Below are 24,398 nucleotides of genomic sequence, written 5' to 3'. Positions count from 1 at the left end.
GTTTACATACAAATATGGGTAAATGACTATGTGTCCTGTCCTGATGATCTTAAGAATGAAAAGAAAAGGGAAGAGGCATATACTGGGGAGGAGGGGAAAGAAAAGTTAGGGATAATTATCCCATATAATCATGACACAAAAGTATCATCTATACAAACAAGAAGAAAGGAATGGAAGAGTGCTGATGACAATCCCACTTTCATCTTAACTAGTCAAAGTGTGTACTTGCCCATGTAGTCTTAAATTACTGTAATTATGAGCTCATTTTAAATTTGTGCCACTATAATAAAAATGGCAATAATACTAATTTATGTATTTAGTGCCCAACTATCAAAATAAAACAAAGGGTTACTTTAAGAAATTTGACAAATTTAACCAGAGAAATAAATGGTCAAGCAACTGAAAGGAGATAAAAAAAAGTAAGAAGGAAGCACATTGGAGAAACATTAGAACGAAAATTATACTACAAAGCAATAATGATTTAAAAAATTTTGGTACTGGCTAAACAAAAATAGAAAAATTAAAAGTTTTCCAGATTAGGTACACAAGACTCAAAACCAATCAAATTTGATAAAGGCAAAGATGATCACTCAACAGTTACTGTTGGAAAAAGTAGAAAGCAGTCTTGAAAAAAAAAATTAGGTTTGGAACAATACCTTACACTGTCTAGTACAATAAAGTTCAAAGAAATGTATGATGTAAATATTAAAGGTTGTAATATAACAAAAAAAAAATCAGAGAAAGAGGGAAGGAGATAACCCTTCATAACTATAGTTAAAAGAATTCTTGAACAAAGGACAAGGGTCACAGAAGATAAAACGGACAACTTTGATAGTAAAAATGATTTAAGTTTCTGCACAAATATAGACAATGTGATTGGATCTAGTTATTCTTGACCTTTTGTTGCTCCAGGTGGATATTTTTTAATCTATGAAGTAGTTAACTTGGAAAACAGCAAATTTCTCTCAGAAAGGTCTGATATCCTAACTCCATGAGAAATTAATACAAATATACAAGAAAAATGCCATCATTCCCCTAAATAGTCAAAGGATAAAAAAGGAAATTTTCAAATGAACATGACATTAAAAGGAAAATGATAACTGTTGAAGGAGCTGTGGAAGGACAAAATAGTTTATTAATTAGTAGATCTGTATTCCAATCATTCTAGAAAGAAATTTAGAACTACTTATAAGAAGTCACCAAATTGTACAAATATTTAGACGCAGGAATATCACTATTAAATGAGAGGAAAAGAAAAGAAAAAGGGAAATGACATATTGGTACAAAAAATATTCATAATAGCTATTTTTCCTCTAGCAAAGAGAGGAGGTTTTAATTAGAAAGGGAAAAGAAAAATGGGGGAAAGGAAAAAGTAATGATAGTGATATAATAAAAGACATCAATGAAGCATTTAAAGAAAATGTGTAGAAAAGATTACAAGATTCAGAGATCAAGACAAGTTTTATAACTGTTCAAGTGACAGTGCTAAAAAATAACAGTAAATAACTACAATAACACACACCTACTACATGAAGAAGAGTCCCCTTCCTCCCTAGCTAGGCAACCTGGAGGCATGATCTGATTTTATTCTGTTTTCTTCAAAATACTTCTCATTTATGATTCCCACTCACTAATTTCCAATCTCTCCTTGTCTTTGCCTATTAGCCATTTCCCTGCTGAATATAAACATGTCTCCCTAATCCTCAAAAAACTTTTCCTTGAACTGCCTCCCTCCCTCTATAATTAATATCTTTCCTTTCTCTCCTCTCACTTTTGGCCTTCTGGCCTCATCATTGAAACAACATTTTTCTTTCCAACATTAATGATGATTTTTAGCCAAATCCAAAGGTCTTTTTCTCAAGCTTCATCCTTCTTAACTTCTCTATAGTCTTTGACATTGTCAATCACCCTCTTCCTCCAATTCTTAGTTTTTATCACACAGCTCTTTCCAGATTCTAATTTTACCTATTTGACTACTTCTCAGCATTCATTACAAGATTTGGTCATCCATATTATCCCTATTAATTATAGGGATAACCCAAGGGTCTGTTCTCTTCTCCTTCTACACTGTTTTGCTTTGTGATCTTTCATCAGCTCCTATGGATTCAATTTTCACCTCTACTTAAATGATACTCAGATTTCTATCTAGCTGTAAACTCTCTCCAATTCTCCTAGATCCAAGTGCCTATTAGATATCTTGAAGGGGATATCCAATAGACATCTTAACTCATTATATCCACAAGTGGACTTATCTTCTCCCTACCCCCTCCAAAGGTCCTTATTAAACATATATCAATAGTATCCTCCCAGTCCTCCAGACTCAAAATCTAGGTGTTATCTTTGACTCCTCTCTCTCTCACCCCCATATCCAAACTGTTGCCAAAATCTGCTGATATTATTTTTGTAACATCTCCTTCAATGATGGTACAACTACCCTACCCTAGTGCCTCAAACCTTCTTGCATGAACTGCTGCAATAATCTGCTAGTTGGTCTGCCTGCCCCAACTCTATCCCCACTACAATTTATCTTCCATTCAACTACCAAAGTGACTTGGTAGTCACATGTAGGGCCTTAACCCTGCCTTCAAACCCCCTTTCCAATGGCTCCCATTACCTCCAGGATGAAATGTATCATTTCCACTTGCTGGTTTCCTTGGCCTTCTTCAAAATTAATTTCAAATTCTATCTTTTAAAAGAAGCTTTTCCCTCTCATTATTTGATTGTCCTCTTATCATTACCTTCCCAGAGATTATATTTACCCTATAGATACCTTATACATAGTTGTTTTCATATTGTCTTCCTCATTATTCCATGAGTTGGATTGCTAAGATTATTTTGCCTTTCTTTGTTTCTCCAGTCTTAGCACACAGAAGGTGCTTTATAAAAATGGTTGTTGAATGACTGACAAGCCAAATGTAATGAGATCCAGTTTCCTATTCATTCCTTTCTCCCCATTTTTTGAAATGGGTTTGCTGATGTTTTCTTATTACTGTAGAGAATTCCACTATTCTTCCTCTCACCTATGTTGGCAATCTCAGTCTTACTCATTCCACATGTTCTCTATCTCCCTGACATCATCTCTCACATATCTTTCATTTTCTCTCTACTCAACTTACACAAATCACTACCACCATTCAGGATTTCATTATCTATCACTTGGACTACCCAAATAGCTTCCTATTTGGTCTTCCTGCTTCAAGTTTCTCCTCTCTCCAATCCATCTTCCACAGAGCTTCCAAAGAAATTTTACTCAAGCTTAAGTTTTACCATACATATCACTCCTCTACTCTAGTGACTCAAACACAATCAGATATAAACTCTATTTGGCATTTAAAGTTCTTTACAACCTGGTCCCTGCATTCCTTTTTAGTTTCTTGTACATCATGTCCCTCCATTCACACTGTTTCAAACAACCATCCTCATTTGATTTTTCTCATGCACAATACTCCACCTTCAGTGGAGTGCTATGGTATCATGGGCATGGACCAAACCTAAAGTAGATTCAAAGGCTTAAAAATGTAATGAATTTGTGAGACAAGATCTAATTAAAATCTAATTTTATGATACAGAGATTAAAAGCATTCAGTTTTAAAAATAAAACATCTATTAAAAAAAAAAAAACTCCCCTTTAACTGATCAGGAAACTGCCTTTTATAATTCCACAGCCAGATGCATCAAATATTAGGGAGGGCTCAGCTAAGGGACTGGTTGATTCTGCCCAATACCCAGGATATGGAATGCTATTCTATTCCTCCTTATCTTTGCTTCTTAAGAATCCTTAGCTTCCCTAAAAAATTCAGATCAAGGGCCACATTCTACACAAAGCCTTCCCCAATCACTTTAGCAACAAGAGCTCTCTCTCTCAAAACTAAATTGTGTTTTATTTTGTATATATTCTGCACATACACACAAACACAGGATTTCTTTCTCTTTACAATATAAAATACTTAAAGGGACCGTTTCAATTTTCTCTTTGCATCCCCATAATTAGCACAATGCCTAGCACATGGTAATAAAAGACTTTAATATTCCTTTCCTAGAGCTACATTAAATCAACAGAATATAAAGGAAAATATAGAGCTAGACAAATCATTGAAAAACTAAATTTGACTAAACTATGGCCACTTCAGAATAGGAATATTAAAGAACATATAGCCTTGTTAGTATATATCTCTTTATGAAACATATAAAGTTCTAGGTATAAAAGAAACATGCAAAAAAGCGGAAGAAATAAATATCCCTTACAAATCATAAAGCAACAAAAATAGTAATAGTAATAAACATGAACAAAATATGAAAACCTATATGAAGCCTAAGTAATGGCATCCTTAATGAAAGAAAAAATCACATGATCAATAATGTCAAGCTTATCAACGCAACAATAAAATAACAAACACAAACTTAGACAAAGTAGTAGTCAGAGAAAAAAATTTAAATCTATGAGAATTTATGTTAAAAAGAGGGAGAAAAAAGGATCCATGCAGTTTATAAGTATATGAAACAAAATTAAAAACTAGCAACTCTAAAACAAGTGCAAAAGAGATGAAATCTTGAAAATGAAAAGAGAAATAGAAACCTAAAAGGCCTTTGTTTTAGAAATCCCAAACAAACAACAATAACAAAAAAAAAAATCACCTGTGCAAAGGAATTTCTCTTTTTCTTTCTTCCCTCCCCCCCCCACCAGGCTGGGGTTCAGTGACTTGCCCAGGGTCACACAGCTAGTAAATGTTACGTGGCTGAGAACAGATTTGAACTCAGGTCCTCCTGAATTCAAGGCTGGTGCTCTATCCACTGCGTCACCTAGCTGCCCCCCAAATTTCTCTTTTTCTGACAAGGTTTACATTTTCTTTTAATAAATATTTAATGTAAGACTTATTTTTGGGGGGGAAGGAATCTGGGACTGAGGGCTTAGTACACACACTAAACCTGTGATTTCATCTTTATAGACATTTCTTGAAGTTCTGTTCAAAGATAAAAATATTCTTAAGAAACTACTTGAACCCAACTAATGATTTCCAAAATAGGTCTCATGCACCCTACACTCACACCCGCATCCATGAGTGCAGCAAGACAAGGGAAAAATAATCTAAGGGTAGGAAAATGGGCTACATACTAACTTCACACTAAGAAATCCAGCTGCAGATCTCGTCCCTAACACAACTACCTTTCTCTCCTCCCACTGTAGAGCACACAATCCCAGAGCCAGGCTTATATAGCCCCATCCCATGCTTTTCCTTTCAGGTGAGCCAAGATGGAACAGTCAAGGTGGATGGATTGTGATTTATATTGCAGATCACATTACATTATCTTCTACTCTCCAAATCCATTGTCTTCCCAACTCCCCTAAGTTTTTCAAGTGTACCACTATCTTTTCTATCTCCCAGATTCGAAATATCATCATCCTTGACTCATCCACTCAACTGAAACTGCTTCATTTAAAGTTACCAATAATCTTTTTTATTGATACCTTTTATTTTCATCTCCCAAATGTTTCCCTGCCCTTTCCAATTCAGACAGCCATGACATACAATAGAGAATATATTGAAAAGGGTGGGTGTGGGGGGAAAAAAAAAATCCACAAAAGTGATTAACATACTGAAAAAATCTGAAGATACAAGCAATGTTTCACACTTGTAGACCACCTCCCACTTTTGCAAAATGTGGGAGATGATTTCTCATAACTTTTCTTTGGAGTCATGTTTGTTCTTTGTAATTTTACAACATGCAGTTTTAATTTTGAAGTGGTTTTTACTTTAATTTACAATATTTTAGTCATTGAACATCATTTTCTTGGCTCAGCTTAACTTGACTGCAACCATTGCGTTTATTTAAGTCTTTCCATGCTTCTCTGTAGTCATCATATTCCATTATATTCATTTATCACAATTCATTTTGCAGTCTCCTAATTGATGAGCATCTACTTCATTTTCAATTCATTACTACAAAAAACGGCTGCTTTAAAAATTGTTATATGTGAAGGCTTTCTTCTTAAATCTGAGTCAGAGTACATACATTTTAGTCACTTTATAATCATAATTCTAAACTCCCTCCCCAAAATAACTTAATTGTTAATCAGAAAAAATTTAAAGGCTTGTTATCAGTCTTACTTCTCTGTAACATTTGTCACTTTTGATCACTGTCTCTTCCAGTACTCTGCCCCTACCCCTGAGCAAATCTCTTAATATCACCACTCTTTTCTGGATACTAAAACCTGGAAAGTATGTCACTTATAAAAACTCATATTTCCATATTTTAAAAACTTGGAAATAATCATAACCTATTAAAATTCTTCCAAATAATATAAATTCTTCCATTGCAATAGGTTTTGAATTCATTTATGAAAACTACAAAAGTTCAAAATCCTCTGATTAGTTTTCAAAAAATTATTGACATCAAGGAAGAATAGAAATTTACTAGTTGAATTTCAACAAAAACCTCTGGATAATTTGCCTATGGGAATGAAAAAAATGAGTGTCATGATTTAGAAAGCACAATAAATGACACATTTCTTCCAGCTGGATCTTTGTGGGGTTTCTTTTTCAACAACAACCATTATTAAAAACAAGTATTATAAAGTAACTTACAAATATACCTTTGAATTACTGGATCAATTTTTAATTTTTAAAAATTTTGTGATGCAGATATTAAGTTAGGGATATGTATTCAAAAAAGTCTGGAGACCACTGGCCTATGGCATTGCATACTTAAGTCACAGAGCTAGCACCTATCAAAGAGTTAAACCCAGGTCTTCTAACTACAAAGCTGACACTTCCATCCATTAGTGACTCTCACAAAAGAAATTATAGAGGACTGATTACTTATACTACAAAGACACTAAAAATTTTGATTGCTTAGTTGATGTTCTTGATACCTTACCAGAATTATCAAGCTCCTGGAATGTATTTAATCTTAGTTGTTGGTTTTTAAATAAGTTGTATTTTATTATTTCATGTAACATTCACCTTTTATTATTTGTAAAGCCTTTATTTTATTTATTTATTTATTTTTAAATTATTTGTAAATTCAGAGGCAGAGGTGTCTTGTAAAAGACATAGTTAGCCCTAGCACAGACAGGAATCCTTTTATAATATCCACAGGCTGAGGACTATCCAGCTACAATTTGAATAATTAGAATGATTGGGAACTTATGTCACACTGGTGGGGTATTTGCTGAGCCACAAAACTACTAAACTGTAAATACCCTTTCACCCAGGAATGCCAATACTAGGTTTATATCCCAAAAAGATCAAAGAAAAAAAGAACCTACATGTACAAAAAATATTTATAAAAGTTTTTTTTTATGATAGTAAAAAATGAAAACTGAAGGGACCCCCATCAATTGCATAATGGCCTGAACTGTTTATGAATATGATGGAATATTACTGTTATACTCTAAGAAATCACTATGGGGATGGTTTCAGAAAAACTCTAAAAAGACTTGGATGAACCAAGGAAGTGACAATTTATATAATAACACTGTAAAGACAATTTTGAAAAACTTAACTCTGATCAACATAATTGATTAAACTCATGATTAAAAATGCTACTCACCCCTCCTCAAACAGAAATCAATATAACGATGACTCACATTTCCAAAGGACTAGAAGTAATAATAAGAGTACAAATCAAAGCATTTCTTTTCTCTCTACTCAGCTAATGCAGGATTTATTTTGCATCACTATCTGTATATGTATATGGTTTTGTTCTTGACTTCTCTATAGGTGAGGAATGGGCAAAAAGGAAAAAAAGAATTTGGAACTGGAAATAAAACTGAATTCTATTTTTTTATTATTATTATAGCTTTTTTATTTACAAGATATATGCATGGGTAATTTTACAACATTGACAATTGCCAAACCTTTTGTTCCAAATTTTCCCCTCCTTCCCCCAACCCCCTTCCCCCAGATGGCAGGTTGACCAATACATGTTACATATGTTAAAGTATAAATTAAATACAATATATGTATACATGTCCAAACAGTTATTTTGCTGTACAAAAAGAAATCAGACTTTGAAATAGTGTACCATTAGCCTGAAGGAAATAAAAAATGCAGGTGGACAAAAATAGGGCTAGTATTGGGAATTCTATGTAATGGTTCATAGTCCTCTCCCAGAGTTCTTCCGCTGGGTATAACTGGTTCAGTACGTTACTACTCTACTGGAACTGATTTGGTTCATCTCATTGTTAAAGATGGCCACATCCATCAGAATTGATCATCATATAGTATTGTTGTTGAAGTAGATAATGATCTCCTGGTCCTGGCTCATTTCACTCAGCATTAGTTCATATAAGTCTCTCCAGGCCTTTCTGAAATCATCCTGTTGGTCATTTCTTATAGAACAATAATATTCCATAATACTGAATTTTATTTTTAATATTATCTTATTTTTCCAAACATATGCAAAGAGTTTTCAATGTTAATCTTTGCAAAACCTTATATTCCAAAATTTTCTCCCTTCCCTCCACTCAAACAGCAAGCAATGAGATATAGGTTAAACATGTGCAAGTCTTCTAAATTTCCATATTCATCAAGCTGCTCCCAGAAAAAAAAAACAAAAACAGATCAAAAGGGGGGGGGGGGGGGAAATCAAACAAAAAGGTGAAAATACTATGCTTTGATCCACATTCAGTCTTCATGTCTCCCTCTGGCTGTGGATGGCACGTTCCATTACAAGTATATTGGAATTGCCTTGAATCATCTCATTATTGAAGTGTCAAGTTCATCACAAAAACTGCATTTTAAAAAATGCAAAATGAAAAGTGAAGAGGTCATTTGAGGAAAAAAGATTCAATAAGGTAAACTGATAACCTACAATATGACAAAGTTCTCCAAGTGGAACCCTCTATTGATTATGTATCAACTACTTATTCCTGAAAATTGGTAAATTAAGCATCTACTATTAACATTTTCAAGAAATCAATTAAACCAACAAAAACTGCTCTTAAAACCAAAGGAATTATAAAGAATATGCTATAATTCAAAATTTAAATAAACTTTTAATGGCCTTATCCAAATGTATTTAAATTTACTGAAGTTTAGAATTCCATATTATTTTCGTCCTCATTTTTGAACATGAGACTCTACGGCACTTTTCAATACTGACATTTTCAGTAAACCTAGTAACAAAACAAACAAACACGTTTTCCATATATTGGCTTACTTGCCATCCAGGGAAAGAGGTGGGGAAGGAAATTAAAAAAAAATTTAGCACAAGATTTTTCAAGAGTGAATTTTGAAAATTACCCAGGCATATTTTGAAAATAAAAAGTTTTAATTAAAATTTTTTTAAAAAAAACTACACACACACACACACACACACACACACACACACACACACACACACACACACACACACACACACACGTTTTCCAGCTGAGTATATTTTGAAAAGCTCTTTGTAAAAATAATTGTTGATTTTTTATTATTGTATAGTTGTTAATCTGCCCAACTTTGGGAAACTGAACTCCAGCCTAATATTTTCACAAAAACTCTAAAACAGATTATCTAGTTTATTCCATTTCTTGGACAAAATAGGATCTGCAAATGTCCCAAAGAAAACTGTTATACATTCACACTAAAATTGGTTAACTGCTCAACCATTTGAGGAGAAATAAGTACTTAAACTTATTTTCTCTTTTCTGAAAATTTAAATAATTGTTAATTCCAATACCATAGCTAAATAAAATTTTAATTCAGCATATTTTTATTAAAGATCTATGACATATGAGATATTATATGGTATGTCAAGAAAAACAATGGGGGAAAAGTATCCTAAGCATGGGGAAACTGGAGAGGAATGAAGAGAAAGGATATAATAGGAAATGAGAATGGCTAGTAGTTTAGTGTGACTGAGAAGATAGCTATGCTTAAAAAGGAGAATGAACTAAAGCTTATAAAGTAGATTCCAGTAGGCTTGAAAAAGTCCTTAAAGGCCAGTCTAATAAATTTCTAATTAATTCTGTGGGTTAGTCATAATGAACCACTGAAGGTAAGTTAGCAAGGGCATGAGAGACTAGCACATTAGCAAAATTATTTTGACAATTATGTAAAAGGATAAGAGAAAAGAGAGACTAGGGAAATACTAATTAGTTGGCTGTAACAAGACAGAGAGCCAGAGTCAGGTCTCCAAATTTAAGTTACTTTTCCCCAAAACAGCAGAGCTCAGAGGAATCTTACAGAAATATAAATTATTTCTGAATTGGAAAAGACCTTAGAAATCACCCAGACCAAATGATACTGAAACAGGAATCCCATTTACAGTATGTGGCCTACTTACTCTTGAAGTTCCTTCAATGATGGGGAACTCTCATTTACTTTTCAAACAGGCCATTCCATTTTTGAATAGTTCCAACTGTTAATAACTTTTTCTTTTTATCAAACTTCAATATCTCCAACTTCCCATTACTCCTAGTTTTATCTTGTAAAGCTAAGCAAAACAGTTCCAAAGTCTTTTCTATAAGGTGGCCCTTCAAATACTTAACAAGATATGTCATCCTTTATATAGTCCTTTATTTAGGCTAATTTCCCCAGTAGCCTACATTTTATCTCTGCATGAATTTATTAATGCCTTACTTAAAATGTAATGCTTAGTACTGAAAACAATACTCTAGATAGCCTCTGACCAAAGCAAATACTTCTAATGTATATAGGTTGAACTGAAATGTTTACTGAATTATTGATAAATAAGAAAGAGGGCTAAGTACTGCAAATTGGGTAATCATTGTTACTTTATCCTACCAACATATATGCCTAAACTGACAGAGAAAAAAAAAATCACCTTCAATCACAAAAACATGAATTTAGAAGTAGCAGGCCATCCAACCTCCTCATATTACAGAGGAAACTAAAAACCAGAGATGCCAAATGATTTGCCCATCACCTTAAAGGTATTAAAGTGGATAGGAATTAAAACCAAAATCCTTAGACTCCAAAACCAGAATCGTCGACACTGTACCATGTTGTCCTTTAAAGTTGCTCAGGAATTGCCTAGTACTCCTTACTTTCTTGATAATGCAATAGTACTTGAAGATCATCACATAAAAGAAAGTAGATACAAGATAAAAATCAAGACAGCCATAGAAGAAAAACGAGGTAGACCAATTCATGATATGCCTCCATCAACAAATTGCTAAAAACATCAATGAAAAGATTTATCATGTTTACAATAAAGTAAACTTACTTGGGGAGAAATTTAAAGTATTGTGAAGGACTTATAAAGAAGCATGACATTCTGTCAAATAGAAATTTAAAATATAACTTACAAGTAAAAGGAGACAATTACTACTTTAAATTATTGACAATTTTCTAAAGCAGTACTGGTATTTCATAGTTGTTCTATACTGAATAATCTAAGCTGCCCAAGCAGCTCTAGTTGTTGTCTATACCATAGGCTATTTTGACGTACCCACTACTTCAAATAAATAAAAATAAAGAAGGAAGAGGCTTCTTTAATCCTCCTTTATAACTTAAAAATCATGTAAGGCATAAACAGGCTGTATTATGTAATTTATTAGCCATCAATTCTATAAGCAGGGTATCTACCTTCTTTTAAATAATTATATAATAATCCTTAATTATTTTGAAAATTTTTTAAACATGGTAAACAATAGCAAGAAGAAACATTTGTGAAATACCATGATATAGCATTTTAGGGTTAAAAATTAAATACGATCAGAAACACTTGTCAAGAATTGTTTGTTTTGAAATTTAAAAAAAAAAAAAAAAAGGCAAATAACTTCACATTTTACAGCCGTGGTCCTCAAACTTTTTAAATAGGGGGCCAGCAGTTCACTGTTCGTCATACTGTTGGAGGGCCGGACTATAGTAAAAACAAAAACTCATACTATCTCCGCTCCTCAGCCCATTTGCCATAACAAGGCGGGCCCCATAAATGTCCTCAGTGGGATGGATGCATGTGGCCCACGGGCCGTAGTTTGAGAACCCCTGGTTACAGAAATGTCTGACTCTTTCCTCTGCTGTGCCTTAGTTTTCCATATCTTAACTGGAGAGAGCTGGAATAGATTGTCTTAGAGGTTTCTTTCAAGCTTTAAAATATGATTTTCCTTCAAATGAGATATTTTTATTTACTCACAATTTGTATGAGTTCAACTCAACTCATAATGTGTTAACTGCTGGCTTACTCATGACCAAAGAGCTTTTTGAAAACAATTATAAAAAATCTGGTATTAATCAATGTTATCTACATGATAAAAATGCCCTAGCTAGTCCATTTAGTCACAGTAATTTACTCTGTCATAGTACCATGTTCCCTCCCCTCCAGTATGTTACTAACAAGCAATTTATGAAATCTTTTCAACGGGATATTCCTGGCATCTCAAATACAACCCATTCTCTCCAATCACTTACAACCCAACCTGCCTTCTGAATTCCCCTTTTTTTGTCACGGATACTATCATCTTTCCAGTTACCAAAATTCCTAATCTTGGAGTCATCCTCAGTTTTTTCACTCATCATACCCCTCCCCCCACCCCACCCCACATGAAACCACTAGCCAAGTCTTCTTAAATCCACAAGTACTCTTACATCTACATCCAGCTACTATCCTACTTTTTGAGCCCTGCATTGCCTCTCATCCAGCCTACTGCAATAGCCTTCTAATTATACTTTGGACCTAATCTTTCCTCTCTCTAAACCATTCTCCACATAGTTACTAAAATGGTATTCTTAAAACACTGCATCTTTGTGACTTCCATATTCAAGATGATTCAGTGATTTCCTGTCACCTCAAAGGTCAAATAAAATTCTTTTGTTATGTGAAATCCTTTACAATCTAGCTCTAGACATTCTATGGTCCAGCCAAACAGACTTATTTGCTGTCCCCTCTTCCCAAACATTCCATCTTCCGGTCTATGATTTTACATAGATTTTGAATGTACTGTCTTCTCACTTATCTGCCTCTTAGAATCCATCATTTCAAAGTTCAGCTCAAGCATCACCTCCTATATGACGCCTTTCCTGATCTCTCTCACCTTAATAGTTTCCACCACCACCTTAAATTTTATTACATATTTATTTATAAAATATAAGTGTTATCTCTCTGATAGACTGTATGGAACTTAAAAACTTCCCTAGCACAGTACTGGCATAGGAAGTGCTAAGTAAATATTTCTGAATTGACAGAAAAGCAGCAGAATCTTACTAAAAATATCAAAATAACAAAAATTCTTATTCTAAGAAGTGTTAATTTGCTAGCTGCAAGAGATAAGTTGCATACAACTTTACTATCACATTAAGCTTCAAAATAAATAATTACTAATAATTTGGTGCTTTTGCAATCATAATTCCTAAACACACCTGCTAAATGACAAGTTATGTAAAAAAGGGCCTAAGTACATACTAGAAAATATATGCCAACTCAAAAGACATTAATTCAGCAAGAATAAAGAAATTTAAAGGAACTAGTAACTAGAGCTCTTTTTTTTTCCTCAAAAAAATTTATGTAAAATTTTGATAACACCATGCCACCTGTTTTCACAAACTAATGTAATAGGCTTCCTATTCAAGATAACTCGAAGTAAAGATTTTTGAACATATTTGAAAATTTAGAGTATTACCAATATATAAATTAACAAGAGCGAAAGTGAACTTAATTTCAAAATTTTTCACAAAAACAAGTGTTTTCCTACTTAAGTAGTTTTCAGCTAATCTTACCAAGAGGAAAAATATGACTACTAGTTCAATATTACCTTACAAATTCATAGATAATTTTCAACTTCAATCAATCAAACGACAAACATTTATTAAGTACTTACTATGTGCCGTACACCATGCTAAGGATCCATTATATACTAGAGCAATCATCACTTCAGAGCATTAAGGTAAGCTAAAAATTATAATTTTCTATAAAAATGTATATTTAACAATGATAGAATGCTTTTAAAGATAACTGGAGTGGACCCAGGTTCAAATCCTCCATCAGTCCTTTGTGTCTTTGAGCAAGCCACTTCTCCAGGTCAGATATTCCAACCTTAAAAAGGAGAGGGTTGGACTGATGATTTCTTAGGTCTAAATTTTTGGTCATATGATTATAATAGCAAGCTATAAAAGGAAGGAAAACAAGCAACAAACATTGACCAATAATTGTTCCTGATTTAAAAAATTCTTAAAGTCATTCAAAGTTTTAGATCCTTATCTAAGTTAACAAAATAGTTGAAATAATTTTCCACTATTAAATTTCATATCAAATAGTAAAGACCAGACATATACACACATGTACTCTCATGTCTCACATTACCAGCAAAGCAAAGAATCAACCCTGCTGCTATTTAAACTAAGTAGGAGATAAGAGTGGAAATAATAGATTTAAGTAATCGACATACATAGCTATTTATATATCATATTCATAATTGAGAGACAGATGTAACTTTTTATTTAGAAGCTACATAGTACATATCTGTTATATATCAGATTCATTCTGCAGCTAGCTTAGAAAATTGAATGAAGATTTTATTTCATTTAACAAAGGTTATGAGGTTCTTGGGAAATGAATACTTGAATACTTTCTAATTCATTAGGATAATCATGAACTTGTAAAAAGGGGAAATTAGCAACTATTATCAAAAACTGATGTTTTACTTAATTAACCCAAACTTACATAGCTTGAATAAATTTTTTAGCCAAAGAGCAGCAATAATTTTTTCAAAATATAAATATTTTGCAAAAAAAAAATGACAATTTACCTCTCTTCTTTGCAGAGGTAGAAAACAACTTACCACACCAGACTTGATTCATCTGGTAATTAGTTTTACACAAGTTCCACCCTCTTTTCTTTTATTAAAAAGGAATGGGGAGGAGGTGAGACATTGGAAAATGATTAAAAGATTAGGTGATAATTGAATTTTTTTTTCCTGAGGTAATTGGGATTAAGTGACTTACCCAGGGTCACACAACTAGGAAATGTTAAGTGTCTGAGACCAGATTTGAACTCAGGAGCTCCTGACTTAAGGGCTGGTGCTCTATCCACTGTGCCATCTAGCTGCCCTGTGATAATTGATTTTAAAAACTTAATTATTTGAAAAATAATTTTTTTAAAAATTCTTTGTTACATCCTTAAATGCTTTACAAGAATAAATAGATTTAACTGGAACAACAAAAATCAACTTAAAATCTTGACTTCGTCAACAGTCTTAACCTTTTTGACTGTGGGGGGGGAGAAGATAGTGCAAGTGTGGGAAGCAGTCCTGCTTTGTTTCGGACTATTTAGAGTAAGTTAATTCAAAAAGATAAAAAACAATTATTTCAATATCCATATCATCTGTTAGTAGATATGCACTTTAATAATAATTTCTAATAAATCAAAGGAAAAAAAAAAACCACCTGGTAATTCAGTGTTTTAAGTTCACTTAAAACCTTAGCAGCTAACATTTTTAAATGGTCCACTAAACATGCATCCCTGAAGTTTATCATAGTTGATATTATGGAGAAATGATAAAAATTTCCTCTAAAGATTAATGGCTTGTATACATATATACACACTCCCTTTCCCTTCATTCAAATTCTAAGGTGAGTTGTCATAATTATTGTTATCAAAATAAAAACTCTAAACTTTTATTTTCTGAATTTTGGATAACCAGAAAACATACCTCATATTTACAACTTAATGAATTAAGAACACTGTTGTTTCATCTAATTTGTTTTCAAAGAAATACAGACATCTCTCCTGCTTAGTTTTCTATGAAACTAAAAGAAAACTATGAAAATGCAGTGTTTCATGCCTTGAGAATCATCGTGGCAGTCAAACTGTGGGACTATATTACCTAAAGCTAATACTCCTAGGCAACACTACTATATAACACTATAAATTGTAAAACAGATGTTGCATTGAAGTTTTCTCACTGGGATTTCCCTATACCACTGAGAATGGGTACAGATTGAAAAAAAATGTTATCAGGTTCTTATGGATTAAATAGGATATGTCTACATATTAAAAGTCTATATATAATCTGAAAGATGCCTAGTGTATATAGTGTATGGCCCAAAGAGATGTAAAATTAAAGATTAGGTTGTGATTATATCGAATATTAATATAACCAGATTCTATTCCTACTCCACAATTAAAATATTAACATATTAATGTTCAAAGTCTCCTTTATATGGATTTTTAATCATTTAAAGTAACTTTAAAAATGAAAACAAATTTGCCTTTGTTTTGTATTAATAATGTATGTGTGTGTGTAAAACAATCAAAAAGATGGGAAAATAAAAAGGATCCCTTTCAGCTTAATATATAATTTTTGGCTACAAAAAAAAATGTATATATATATTTATATATATAAAATATGCGCAAAGTGGTAATAGAAAGCTTTAAGGCCAAGTAGCCATACTAAGTCAAATAGCTTATTTTTAGAAGAACTTTTATCCTAGTTTTTAAACCAAGTTAGCTGGCATCCAGCTATCTTGAGTCATTCCACTGAAGTAAAACTTATATCCCTTTCCCTACTTTTAAAAAACTCACCCTTTTCTCTTCAGTCCAAGTGCCTTAGAGCCCCTGCTATTTAAGCTGTCAATTAATTTAACAAAGTTGTGTTCAAATGTGTGCCAATAAGGCACAAGGGGACTACGTGGAGACTATGTTTTAGTACAGTTGTGACCAATAATTAAAAAAAACAAACATCTTTACATCTACTCTAGGGCTTGGTACTCCTAAAAGTGTACTTCATCCCTATCTATTCATATTCACTCTGCCTACCTGTTTGGCACTGACTATATTTAATCTAAACCATCCAACCATATATATCCATTGTTATTGATACCTGTTTTTTTCCCTATAGACTTTCTTATGGTAAATGTTAAGCAAAGCAAAGGACAAACTAGAGCTGTCTTTGCACTTCCTACTATCTTTTCATCCTCAAATTACAAAGCATGTAGTAGACAACCCAGCAGAGCCATATTTTCTACTTTCCTAGAAAATTTATGTAGAGCACTTTTTGGTGAAAAACTTTTAAACCTATATAGTAAAGTGTACTTTCAAATTTCTCAATTCGTGACAAGAAGGTAAACCATGGCTTTAAAAAAATAAATAAATCCTAATCTTAACTAGATAGTTTTCTCTCAAAGGGCCATAAATCACTTTATAATTATCTCAAAAATCCTTTTCATAATTTCATTCATTACACAAGAGACAAATTACTCTAATTTAATAACTAAGGTTTTTTTTGAACAGACAAAAGTTTTTTGTTTTTTAAACATTTCATCAATCTGGCACTGGTCTGGAAGAGGAAGTCATGAACATGAAATCAGAAACTTGAGAATTCTAATGCCTTCAGCTGTGTTACAGATTGGCTGGGTGACCTTGGGAAAGTGACAACCAACCTAAAGTTCAATTTCTTCACTTACTGAATGAAGATATCCTAATCTGAAATTAAATGCCCCAGAGTTTTAGAAGAAGAGTCTCTACAAAGAACAAAATTGTCAAAGTATAGCAAAAAACAAATCAAGCTCTTTGCATTTCTGTGTAATCCAACTGAAACCAAATAATATATCCTTCGAAACAATAATGAAAAAAGATTCCAATGTGAAGAATTTAATACCTCGATGACTATGAAATTCTCAAGAGCATCATTCTACAAGTTCATTCAGCTACATGTAAAATGACATTAAGTATATGAATGCCTTGAAAACTACCTAATGGGATCACCCAAGTACAAAAATAAAGTAAATGGAATACTATCTCCACACTAGACTAATATAACTCACTTTTAAAAACTCATTTAAACTTTTTTTAAATAAACATTTTAACAAGTGGCATAAATACTTCTACTACTTACAACCATGCTAGTTATGAATAAACACAAGAATCTCAATGTTTGGAAAGGGGGAAATTGAGGTTCACTTTATTTCTAAATGACTCTAATTAACACAACATGCACCTAAAGTTCTGTCAATGACTCACCATGTAACCTTGGGCAAACTTTAACTATGAAATAATAGGGATAATGATTTTTGCCACTTCCGATCTCTTAATAACATTCCTGTAAATGTGAGGTTTCATAGATGGGCCAGATAACATATATGTTTTCATTTATGCGAGCTGACTGTAATCTGACAAATAAAAAACTAGAATCTTATCACTAATTTCAATGGCTGTAATAAAAACAAAAACAAAACAAACCCAACACACACATAGAAATCACACATCTTGATTTTTACACTGTTACAAAAGGATAAAAGTAGAAACTATGACAGTCACAAACTAGTCAGTAATACCAGTTACAAAATTCATTGTAACTTGTCTTTATGAATTAAGTTTATATACGCCCTGCTGCAATATTTAGGAACATGTCAAATAAAGGCAGTTTAATTTGCCATTTGTAGTAATAGTACAACTACAAACCAGTTTTGAAATCTGGCAAGTCTTTTTTTTGGGTAAAGAGGGAACTGGAGAAGAAGAAAATAAGCAAGAGTGAGTGAAAAGACACGAGAGAAAAACATTACATAACTTACAGGTAAATTGAAAACTATACCAATAAACCTATCATTATTCAGAGTACTAATTTGTACATGCAAGGATGGGCAGAATTTGTGGGGTGGGGACCCAGAAAATATCTGCCTTGGGGGTGACTAATTATGCTTCACAATTAATAAGTACACTTCCTTTGGAAACATCCCGGCAGTTTTTACGAAGGTTCTTAACAGTAAAGGTTTTCCTAGTCACTCCATCTACCCATTACATTTATATGTTCCTAGGACTGAGAGAGAGGTCTTATTTAGGAGAGTTTGTCTGCTTAAGGGCTCAGAGATGAATCCAAACCCAGATATTTAATGCCGAAAGGCAGGCAAATACCACCAAGCATGAAACCACAGTGTCAGTCTAAAAAGCTACCTTCCTATCCTCACTTCCCAGCATACTGGTCAATGCTATTTGGTCTCTGGGAGGAGGGAACAGGAAAAAAAGAAAGACAATCTGAGAATGGGTTCAGTAGATAAACGGACTGGGAAAAACGATAGGTCCAACCCACCTCTGACCCCCTGGGGTTATGTTTATAAAAATTGAGAAGCCGCTGAGAGCAACGCCCCCTCCTAAAGCAAGAACCACAGGAGGAATGGATACACGCACACGCGCGCTCACACACACTTTTCTCTCCTATATATACATATAAAAACACACACACACCCTCACACTCACACTCACAACACTTGGGTCGAGCACGAAAGATTATTTATATTTACCCTCACTTCCCTGAGGCCTAGAACAGCAACCAAAGCTGGGGCTACAAGAGGTGAAGGGGCCCGCACATTACACATTTCTCCCCGTCAAACAACAACACAGGCCGCAGCCCGGGGGACTGCAGCTGGCGGGAACGGAGCTTTCCTACCCGATCCCCGGGGGAAAAGTCCAGAAGCAAGCGGCTCCACACACCGGAGGCACGAGGCACTAAAGCGCCTGCCTACGGAGGCTCCGGAGCCGCAGGAGGACCCGGGTGAGAGGGGGAGGAGACCCCAGCAGGAAGGGCCCGGGAAGAGGCGGAGGGCAGAGGTTGGGGGCGGCGGCGGCAGCCGTTCCCGGGGAGGGAGATTACCTGACTGTGACGGTAGAAAAGTGTCCTCGGACTCCGGCGGCGGTCCTGGCTGCGCACCGTGTGGTGTCTCTCCCGCTTCCCCCGCAACAGCAGCAGCAGCAGCAGCAACAGCAGCTCCTTCAGCCAGTCGCCATTTCCCGCCTACCGACCTGCTGCACCGCACGGACAGAGACCCGGATGGAGAGCGGCCTCTCCGCGCAGGCGCCTTGGCTCCCTCCTCCCCCTCCCGCCACAATTCCGCGAGGTGGGGGGAAGGGTTGGGAGAGGCCGTAGCAGCTGAGGAGACTCCGGTTTCCGTGACGGGAATCAGGAGCTACTACCTCTTGAAGGAACCGGCCTAAGTTCCGGACAGTAGTTGGCCGGAGGGTCCTAGGACCAAGGGAGCGGCAGGAGTACAGGACCTAGGACGGGCAGAGGGATTTGTACGTTAGGGGCCTCCGTAGCCGGCTGTGTTGTGGTCGCGGGGGGAGTAGGGAGTAAAGCGTTGGGGGCGAGGGGGCGGGGACCGGGAGGACGGTTTTTCCTCCTGCTGGTAACGGAACTGCTGGGGCGGGGAGGGGAGGAGAAGGAGAACGCGCCCTCGCCCTGTGGGCGGGACTTAGGGGGACGTCGCGCGCCGTGGCCGGGTGGCTTCCGAGCGAGCCCACGAGCCGGGAGGTGGGACCAGAGCAGCCCCGCGGGGGTGGTGCGCTGCGGGGGCGGGGCCGGCGCCTGGCGCGCGGAAGGAGGACGCCGACTTAAGAGTTCGAGTGTGCGGGTTTGGCAGGCTGGCGGCGGGGGGCTCCTAGCTCGGTTTGGGGCTGCCTGTGACTCGCGCCCTTTGACGTCTGTCCAGCTGGGTTGCCGTGGCGTCATAATTGCTTTGGGAATTCGTTCTTGGCTTATCCACGAAGTTGCCCTCCTTCCTTCCTCTGCCTGGGCTTGCTTGGGCCCCCGCTGAGATCGCATATCCCACTCCCATTACCAACCTGGCCACCAACTGACTACCTGATGCTCGACTTGCACCATTCCATAGTTAAACATTCGGGTAAACCCGCTTCTTAATCCGCCCTTCCCCCAACTCAAAACCATCTTGGAACCCAGACTCTTGCAAGTGTGCAAACATCGGACTTTGCAAAGCCACTCTGTGTTACCTACTAGAATGACACGAAAGCCTTGCATTTTAATTTTTTTAAGCTAATAGGGTGCATTTTTTAAACATCTATTATTTCTCGTGAACTTTGCAACTACCCCCCCCCCAGGGAGTCAGGATTAGTTGAATACTTGGAATTCTTCCTCTGTTCCTCCTACGTAGACGACCTAGCTGTTCATTTGATCCTTAAAGCCTTTCATTGATTAAAAAAATAAACGCTTCGCCGAGAAACCCTGTGTGATCAGGGCATTTATTGAAAGCTTGCTGTTTCGGTAATCCTTGTTTAACAGAAGAGTCTGGAGATCACAGACTGTCAGAATCCTAGTGATGGTTCCAGAAATCAGTGTTGAAATGTTTACCAAATCACCGGTGCTTCGGGATCTAGTAGGGAGAAGTTAGGTATAGGACCTGAGTTTGAATACTAACTCTAATACCTGTACTGGATTTTTGATGTTCCTTCTGTTTCTATCTGATCCTACAATCTTATTTTCTCATTATTTCTAGAAAAAAAAAAAAGCTGCAAGTACCTATAGGACAATAAAGTATGCACTTTTTCAAACTCTTAATGACTTTCATATGGAATTTTCTTGGCAAAGATACTGGCTGAGCCTTTCCTTCTCCAGCTCATTTTACAAACGAGAAACTGCTAGACAGGATAAAATGACTTGTCCAGGATCACACAGCTACCAATTTGTCAGTACTACTTCTGGTCCAGCTCATACTACCATTTTCTCTGAAAGCAACTCCTATAGAGAAGTCTTGGAACTGCATCACTTTCACCCCAGTGCCTTCAACCATAATCCTGGGAAGAAATACCTATGGAGATGCATCCAGGCAACTACACTTGCTACAGCCACAGGTATTGAAGAGCTAGAAAGTCAAGTTCCCGCTTCCGAATTTCTTGGCATTGTGAAATAGTTAAACAGCCCAAAATATACTCCACTCATGTACTCCACATCTCCCCCAATGTCTTTCATCCATCCTCACTTGGGAATCTGTGTCTATCCCAGCCCTCTAGTATCACTTTTCTTCTATTGTATCCATATATGACTCCAGGTTTTAGCCAGGTCCATGTTTCTCTCCCTGCTCTAACTTCTCCGTCCTTGGCCCCTGACATGTCCTTGAACTGGGTCCATTCTGTAGTCCACTGATCTCCACCTATCTTCCTTCTTCCTCCTTCCCTTCTTTCCCCTGATCCTTGGGCACATTCACATTATATAAAAATTGCTTTATGTAGAAGTCTGCTTAAGAGTCCATTTATGTAAAGCAAGTTCTGGGGGACATTGTAAATAATCATTTGTTAATCAGTTAATTTGATCATTGTAGTTAGCCAAGCATTTAGTTTTTAGATACTTTTTTATTGAAAGATCCAACAACAATCAAATACTAGGCCATAAGTGAACATAGCTTTTCAGTAGGAGAAAAGTTTCTCTCTCTGTGTAGATTACTTTCCACACATCATATAAAAACAAGCAAAAAGTGAGTTTATCAACTTGACTGAAGGTATTAATACAGATATATTCCCCTTTATTTTCTTTCACATGGTTTTGCTTAATAGTTAATAAATCTTAGTTTCCTATTCATGTTTGGATACTTTTAAACTATTTTTACATGAATGTGAAGAAAAACAAGGTCAGTTTAGCTGGACTTTAGAGATCCAGAGGAAGAGTAAAAAAAACAACAAAAAACCTGAATTGTCTGGAGCCAAGTTTTGAAAGGCTTTTAATGCCATACAGAAGAGTTTATATTTGATCCTAAAGTCAATAATGGGCCACTAGAATTTACTGAGAGGGGAAGGTAGCTGGGTAGAATGTGTGATATGGTCAAGACCTGCACTTTAGGAAAAATCACTTTGGCAGAGATGTGAAAGATTGATCAGAGTCTTGTGGAGAACCAGATCAATTAGGAAGCCATTGCTTTAGTCCAGGCAAGAGATGGTTAGCCTGTGGGTGGAGTAAAGGGGACTGGTTGGAGAAAGAGAAATGAGAATTGGAAGGTGATGAACTAGAGAGTATCAAACTTGTGACCAAAAGGATGATTGTGGAGCTAGAGCTGAAAAAGTTCTTGCAGGGCATCTACATCCAACCCTTTATTTTATAAATGAAGAAACTGAAGCCCAAGGGAGTAAAGTAGCTTGCCCTGGATAATATGGGGAATATTAGAAGCAGAATTTGATCCACATCTTTAGAATTCAGAGCTATGCTTCTTAGAGCTGCCCTCAAGAGAAATACAGATAAGTTCAGACAGAAGAGGGATGTGTTTGAGGGGAGAAAAGTAACGGAATCTGCAATATATATAGAAACCTATCCATGACCATCACTATCATGTGACTCACTCCCATCCAAATTAAAAAAGTTGGGGTGCCACTACTTCAGAACTCAGAGCCTGTGCAGCTAGATGATGGGAGTTAATGGGGAAAGGGAGGAAGAAAGAGGATTATTTATTGGAACAGGAGTTTTCCTGTAGCACAGGTTCAACTACTGCAGTATATGACTGGGTCATGGTTACATTGTAATTGCCCTCAGGACAATGTAGAAGGATGGATTCAAGAACTCTTGTGCAATTTAGGAAGTGGGGAATGTTTCAAGGACAGTAAGTAAAGGGGTAAATGTGGTTGAGATGGAGATAAACTCTCCAACTGATTGTTATAGGGCCTATGAGAGGGATGCAGCCCAGCTTATTTTCCCACCATGAGAGTAGTTAATGGTATGATCAAGTCTTTGATTTCATGCTGTAATTTTCCTTTGGAGATTATACTTTGGAGATATCCTGGATTAGAGAATAGTTAAATAAATTATGACATATAAATAAAATATGACTGTGCTTTAAGAAACAGTGAATATGAAGTAATTAGAGACTCCTTGGGAAGAACCCGAAAAAAATACAGATAATGACAATATAAATGGAAAAAACAAAAAGATGAAGCTTAGTGGTATACAATTAGGTTTTTTGTCAGAATTTGTGGTATACAATTAGGTTTTTTGTCAGAGTTTGTAGGCTATACACTTGTAATACTGCATATACTTTCAAACTCAGTTGATATTAAATTGGTTTTTTCCCACTTTTTAATTTTTGTTATAAGGAATGGTGCCCTGGGTCAATGGGGTTAGAGGGAGAATGAATTCGAAAATGAAAGTCAATGAAAACAGAAGCTAGGAATAGGGACTTCATTGAGATAGGGAGCTCCCAGAGAAGGAACCACCCAATCAATGCAGGCTGGCACCATATTTGTAATTTATAATCTTAGAGAGCTGCTGGTAGCATTGAGAAATGAGGTTCACTAATACACCATGACCAAGTAGGATTTATACCAGAAATGCAGGGCTGGTTTAATATTGGGAAAACTATTGGCATAATTGACTATATCAATAACCAAACTAACAAAACCATAAGATTCACTCAATAGATGCAGAAAAAACATCTGATAAAATCCAATATCCATTCCTATTGAAAACACTAGAGAGTATAGGAATAAATGGACTTTTTCTTAAAATAGTCAGTAGCATCTATTTAAAACCATCAGCAAACATGTAATATGTAATGGAAATGAAATAGAACCATTCCCAATAAAATCAGGGGTGAAACAAAGTTGCCCATTATCACCATTACTATTCAATATTGTATTAGAAATGTTAGCTTTGGCAATAAGAGAAGAAAAAGAGATGAAAGGAATTAGAGTAGGTAATGAGGAAACCAAATTATCACTCTTTGCAGATGATATGATGG

At 35.7% G+C, this 24,398-nt stretch overlaps 1 protein-coding gene across 4 annotated transcripts in view; it reads right to left on the bottom strand.

Annotated features, from left to right (window-relative positions):
• Positions 1-19,695, bottom strand: part of CTDSPL2 (CTD small phosphatase like 2) — a 98,154-nt gene extending 78,459 nt beyond the window's left edge. The window contains exon 1 of one of the 4 annotated variants that reach the window (XM_074289500.1): positions 19,541-19,695. The gene's annotated coding sequence lies outside the window, so the exon portion shown is untranslated. The remainder of the gene's footprint in view (positions 1-19,540) is intronic. The other 3 variants (XM_074289498.1, XM_074289502.1, XM_074289501.1) reach the window with 3 other exon arrangements.
• Positions 19,696-24,398: the final 4,703 nt, after the last annotated feature.

This window comes from Sminthopsis crassicaudata, chromosome 2 (genome assembly GCF_048593235.1).
Source record: "Sminthopsis crassicaudata isolate SCR6 chromosome 2, ASM4859323v1, whole genome shotgun sequence".
Classification (NCBI taxonomy): Eukaryota; Metazoa; Chordata; class Mammalia; order Dasyuromorphia; family Dasyuridae; genus Sminthopsis; species Sminthopsis crassicaudata.
This window is presented reverse-complemented; position numbering and strand designations above follow the sequence as displayed.